The sequence below is a fragment of the Argentina anserina genome, chromosome 6, assembly GCF_933775445.1.
Source record: "Argentina anserina chromosome 6, drPotAnse1.1, whole genome shotgun sequence".
NCBI classification, from domain to species: domain Eukaryota; kingdom Viridiplantae; phylum Streptophyta; class Magnoliopsida; order Rosales; family Rosaceae; genus Argentina; species Argentina anserina.
The window spans coordinates 12,382,163-12,388,839 of NC_065877.1; positions in this window are offsets into that span (position 1 = coordinate 12,382,163).

Sequence of the window (6,677 nt, forward strand, 5' to 3'; positions counted from 1 at the left end):
GGAAGAGCATGAGACAGACTGTGGATGTGTCTACATTCACATGGGGAGATTTCACCACCATATTCCAAGAGAAGTATTTTCCAGCCTCAGTACAGGAGGACTTAGAGTTGGAGTTTCTGGCATTGGTGCAGGGAGACATGACCATTAGAGAGTATGATGCTCGATTCTCGCAACTGTATCGGTATGTCAGGCCTATGGGTGCGACTGCTTTAGCTCAGAAGTATCTACGTGGGCTGAAACAAGAGTACAAGACCATGATATCAGTCCTTTGCCTGACTTCACGGGAGCAGATATTTGAGAGTGCTATGAGTTTGGAGCAAGCAGAGAAGACTCGAGCAGGTGATGTGGGGAACAGAGATGCGAAGGGGAAAGGCAAGGCAGTCTATACAGGCAGCGAGCACTCAGGACCGAAGGATAGGTCATGGAAGAGGCCAAGACCCCACTATCAGGCCCCGACAAGGGCACCACCCTTAGCTATCAGGGCAGCACCAGTCAGACCATTAACAGCGGTGAGGTGTTATGGCTGCAATGAGATGGGACATTACGCCTCAGCATGTCCGAAACCGAAGAGAGGAGGGTGCCACCGGTGCGGGCAGGTGGGGCACATAGCTCGAGATTGTACCCGACCACTTCCGGGTAGACAGGTACGGCCGCAGAGACAGCTACCAGCAGGCCAAGCTAGAGTGTTCGCAGTGGGTCAGCGAGACACGGGAGTGGAAGGTACATTATCACTTTTTGACTACCTTGCTAGAGTGTTGTTTGATACGGGAGCATCGCATTCATTCATTGCTAGTTCGGTATTGGAGATGCTAGGATTGATTCCTACACCTCTCGGGGACGCCTTATGTGTCACTTCACCCCTTGGAGTGTCACTCGAGTTAGAGACAATCTGCAAAGCTTGTCCTATATTGATTGGGAGTAGAGAGTTCTCTGCTTCGTTGATTGTGATTCCGGACCACACTTATGATGTGATCTTGGGGATTGATTGGTTGAGACCACAGCATGCTGTGATTGATTGTTTCGACATGGTAGTGTCCTTTCATAGACCTGGAGAGCCAGTGTTTCGTTATCGTTGCCTCAAGTCCGACAACGCCATGAGATCAGGAGTTTTGGCACATGTGGAGTCAGTGGATCAGGAAGTGACTATCACAGACATTGTGGTAGTATCGGAGTTTGGTGAAGTGTTCCAAGAGATACCGGGGCTACCTCCTCGAAGAGTGGTAGATTTCTGCATTGATGTAGTACCCGGTACAGCACCTGTGTCAAAGGCGCCATATAGAATGGGGCAGAATGAACTTAAGGAGCTGAAGGTGCAGATCGATGAGCTATTAGACCAAGGGTTCATTAGACCTAGTGTTTCACCTTGGGGAGCACCTGTTTTGTTCGTGAAGAAGAAAGATGGTTCTCTGCGGTTATGTGTGGACTACAGAGAACTGAACAAGGTGACCATCAAGAATAGGTATCCCTTACCTAGGATTGATGACTTGTTCGATCAGCTCAAAGGTGCTACGGTGTTCTCTAAGATTGATTTGAGATCCGGTTATCATCAACTCAGAGTGAAGGAAGAAGATATATCGAAGACAGCCTTCAGGACCCGGTATGGACATTATGAGTTTGTCGTCATGCCATTTGGTCTAACGAATGCACCAGCTGTCTTCATGAGTTTGATGAACCAAGTATTTAGCCCGTACTTGGATGAGTTTGTTGTGGTGTTTGTGGATGACATTCTGATATACTCCAAGACACAAGAAGAACATGTGGTGCATCTGAAAACAGTGTTGCAGACCTTGAAGGAGGCAAGACTGTATGCCAAGCTAGAGAAGTGTGAGTTCTGGAAAGAAGAGGTCAAATTCCTTGGTCATGTTGTCTCAAAAGATGGAGTACTAGTGGACCCGGCAAAGGTAGAGGCAGTAAAGAATTGGAGTCGTCCAAAGAACCCTACAGAGATACGTAGTTTCCTCGGTTTGGCAGGATACTACAGGAGGTTTATCGAGGGGTTTTCTAGTATTGCATCTTCATTGACCAAGTTGACCAAGAAAGATACTCCATTCGTGTGGACGGATGCATGTGAGGAAGCATTCAGCAAACTAAAGACTAGACTGACCACAGCTCCAGTGTTGACAATTCCTTCTAGTGGTGGTGGTTATGTCATTTACAGTGATGCTTCGCTCCAAGGTTTGGGTTGTGTGTTGATGCAGCATGGAGGAGTGGTTGCTTATGGTTCGAGACAGTTGAAGATTCATGAGAAGAATTATCCGACACACGACCTAGAGCTTGCGGCAGTTGTATTTGCCCTGAAGATTTGGAGACATTACTTGTATGGTGAGAAATTTCAACTCTTTTCAGATCATAAGAGTTTGAAGTACTTGTTCTCACAGAAGGAGCTGAATATGAGGCAGAGGAGATGGATGGAACTCCTCAAGGACTATGACTTCACATTAGAGTACCACCCGGGGAAGGCAAATGTGGTGGCTGATGCCTTGAGCAGGAAACCGAGAGGCGTAGTAGCTTCACTTATGGTCCAGGAATGGTTCATGCTAGAAGCTGCATCAGAGTTTGACTTGGTACCATCGGGAGGAGAACCAAGGGTCTTTCTTGGTAGTGTCACAGTGCAACCCACATTGATCACGAGGATCATACAGGGTCAGGCGCAGGATAGACTCTCACGAGCTAAGTTGGCGGATCTTGTAGTTGATACGCTTGATGAGTGTCCTTCTGAGTGGAGAGTTGGACCCGATGGAGGGTTGAGGTTTGGGGCAAGATTGTGTGTCCCAGATTGTGATGATCTTCGGGAGGAGGTTCTTCGTACGGCACATCGTTCACGCTATACCGTCCATCCAGGGAACACCAAGATGTACAAGGACCTATGCAGACAATTCTGGTGGAACGGTATGAAGAAAGATGTAGCAGAGTTTGTATCGAAGTGCCTTACATGTCAGCAAGTGAAAGCAGAACATCAACGACCAGCTGGCATGTTGAAACCACTGACTATTCCTCTTTGGAAGTGGGAGCAGATATCTATGGATTTTGTGACCGGGTTGCCTAGATCGAGGAAGGGTCACGATGCCATATGGGTAATTGTCGACCGATTGACGAAGTCGGCTCATTTTCTCCCAGTGTCGATGAAGTACTCAGTGGACGTGCTTGGGAAACTATATGTGGATGAGGTAGTGAGACTTCATGGTGCTCCAGTTTCTATTGTTTCCGATAGAGATGCACGTTTCACTTCGAAGTTCTGGGGTGGTTTGCAGAAGGCGATGGGCACTACCTTGGATATGAGTACAGCTTTTCACCCTCAGACGGATGGACAGACGGAGAGGGTGAATCAGGTGATGGAGGACATGTTGAGAGCATGTGTGTTGGATTTCAAGGGTAGCTGGGAAGATCATTTGAGATTGATTGAGTTTGCCTACAACAACAGCTACCATTCTAGCATCGGCATGGCACCTTATGAGGCACTTTATGGTAGACCATGTCGATCTCCGATCTGTTGGGCCGAAGTTGGTGATGAGGCACTGATGGGTCCAGAGGTGGTTCAGGAAACCACGGAGAAGATCTCGATCATTCGAGATAGAATCCGGACCGCTCAGAGTAGACAGAAGAGCTATGCAGACTTGAAGAGGAGACATGTGGAATTTGAGGTCGGTGATCATGTGTTCTTGAAAGTTTCACCTATGAGAGGTGTAGTGAGATTCGGCAAGAAAGGAAAGTTGGCACCGAGGTACGTTGGGCCCTTTGAGATACTTGAGAAGGTGGGCGAACTAGCTTATCGACTAGCCTTGCCTACTAGTATGTCGGGTGTTCACAATGTCTTCCACATTTCCATGTTGAGGAAGTATGTACCAGATGAGTCACATGTGATTGATCATAGCACCATTGAGGTGAAGGAAAATGCTACATTTGTGGTCGAACCGGTTCGTATCCTGGATAGATCCACAAAGAAGCTACGGAGGAGAGAAGTTGGGCTAGTCAAGGTGTTGTGGAGTCACCATGACGAGGGTGATGCATCTTGGGAGCTAGAGTCAGACATGATGACCAGATATCCACAGTTGTTTGTAGAGTGAGCTTGAATTTCGGGACGAAATTTCCTTTAAGGGGGGTAGATTGTAATAACCCTCGTATTCAAACAATATTTGAAATTGAATTTAATTTTATTAAGTTGTGAAATTTAATTAGAATGGATGAGATTGTTTACGACGTTATGAAACGAGTAACGGATACGTTATCGGAACGTTTAATTCAAAAAACGTTACATTTCCGAACGTTTATATCGACTTTTAATCCGTTGCTCGGTTGTGAAAACTTTCTTCACGGAAGTTGTAGAGCTCGTCGATACGAGTTCGTGGATATGTGACGCATTCGAATCGGACGTCGGAGGTAAAAGTTATTAACGTCGGAAGTTAGTTTCCGATTTGGAAACGAGTATAAATAGAATGTTTTGTGTTTAGGGTTTCCACTTTTGGAAACCCTCAGTTTTCTCCGCCTCCCTCTCACTTTTCTCTCTCTTCCCTCTCGTTTTCTCTCCCTCTCGATACTCTCTCCCGAGACCTTCGGCCTCCCTCCCCGATCTCCACCACCGCACGTCCGTGAGGCACACCGCCGGCACCACGAGCGTCGCACGGCACCCTGCGGTCAACCCCGAGCTCGACACGCCACCCCACGCAGCGCCGGAGCTCCACCAGCTACCCCGAGATTCGGCAGAAAACGTCTCCTTCATGGGTGCATCTCCGGCGACTCACCAATGGTCCTAGAGCTTCGTCGAGGTAAGGGTTTTACTATATTGATGGATTGGTGTGGCTAATTGATGTTTTGGGAGGTTTTGATGGTGGATTGGAAGAGGAGAAACGGAGGAGGAAGGAGGAGAGGTACGGTTGCCTTAGGCGGCGCGTGGAGCGTGTTGAAGGGGGGGCTAAGCACGGTGTGATGCCGTGTGGAGGTGGCGGAGGAAGAGAGAAGAGGTTTGGTGGTGGCGGTGGCGCTATACGCGCCGTGGTTAGCCTCGGCGCGTGGGCCCCACGCGCGGCCGGCCGGAGGTGGCGCGTGTGCCACACGTGCCGCCGTGTGAGGCGGTGTAAATAGTTTTGACTGAAAGGGTATTTTGGTAATTTACTGTGTAATGGTAAATGTAAATGTAAATTTTAATTACTACGGTAAATGTAATTAATTTTTTTACCTTCGGTAAATGTAATTATAATTTACTTTCAGTAAATGTAAAAAGTAAATTGTAAAAGGGTAATTTAGTAAATTTTATTTACTGAGTTGTATTTACATTTAAATCGTACGTATACGTACAAAATACGTATTAATATTTATACGTACAGGAATACGTATATAATATTTATACGTACAGAAATACGTATTTAATATTTATACGTACAGAAATACGTATATAATATTTATACGTACAGAAATACGTATTTAATATTTATACGTACATAAATACGTATTAATATTTATACGTACAGAAATACGTATTAATATTTATACGTACATAAATACGTATTAACGTTTATACGTACAGAAGTACATATTTAATATTTATACGTACAAAAATACGTATATAATATTTATACGTACATAAATACGTATATAATATTTATACGTACAGAAATACGTATTAATTGAGTATTGTACAGTAACCGTGAATAGTGAACAGTGAACAGTAACTTCGTATAAACCAAAATTGCTGAACAGTAACCGTATATTACTGTTTTGGCATTTAAAGGTTCACGAAACGATTCTAAATTCTTTTCTTATTCTTTTAAGGTGATCGTTAAATCGAGGAAAGGAATTAGCATCGCGAATTGTGGAATTACGCTCGAGTCAATAAGGTGAGTAAAATCTCACTGAATTACGAATCTACCCTCGCGGTGATTCAACATTTTTGCAAGTGTGTTTATTTAATGAATTACAACATGTATATAACTTAGTGGACTACGTATATATATAGTATAATGGTAATAAATACATATATATATATAGTTCATTAAATTACATACTGTTATTAATTCATTAAAAATAGTCATTTCGGTGACAGAAAAATTGTGCATGTGTGATTTTAATGGTACGATATGATGTGAGATTATCGTACGTAATTTTTCAGGTGTTTATGAAATATGACATGTATATGATATAGTGGACTATGTATATATTGTATAAATGGTAAATAAATACAAATATATATAGTTTACTATATAATATACTGTTATGATTTTTATTATGATATATTGTGAAAGTTTTAAAACGTACAATATGATGAGTGATTATTGTACATGATTTTATCTCGGAAAATGTGAAATATTGTGATTTGTCTTCGGACGTGATGTGTGGTACAATATGATGTGAGATTATTGTACATGTGAGGCAAGTCGGAACCTAGCCTTTAGCCGGGCGAAAGTTACGATACAGTTAGAGCTCTAGTCTGTCTGCCATAGTACTGCATGGAGGTAACGGGTGGTTATCTGCTCATGGGTACTCAGCTTGTTTTGGATGTTGGGTGGCGGGTGGTTACCCAACATCAGCGGTATACTAAGTGAGGGGTAACGGATGTGTACCAGCGCTCATTAGTTACCATTTTGTGAAAGTATTAGAGTAACCAGATGGGTTGCTCGTTTTCTCATGATTTTCATTATACTGTGTTGATGTGGAGTTGTGTCTTTTATGAGACGAGAGTTATT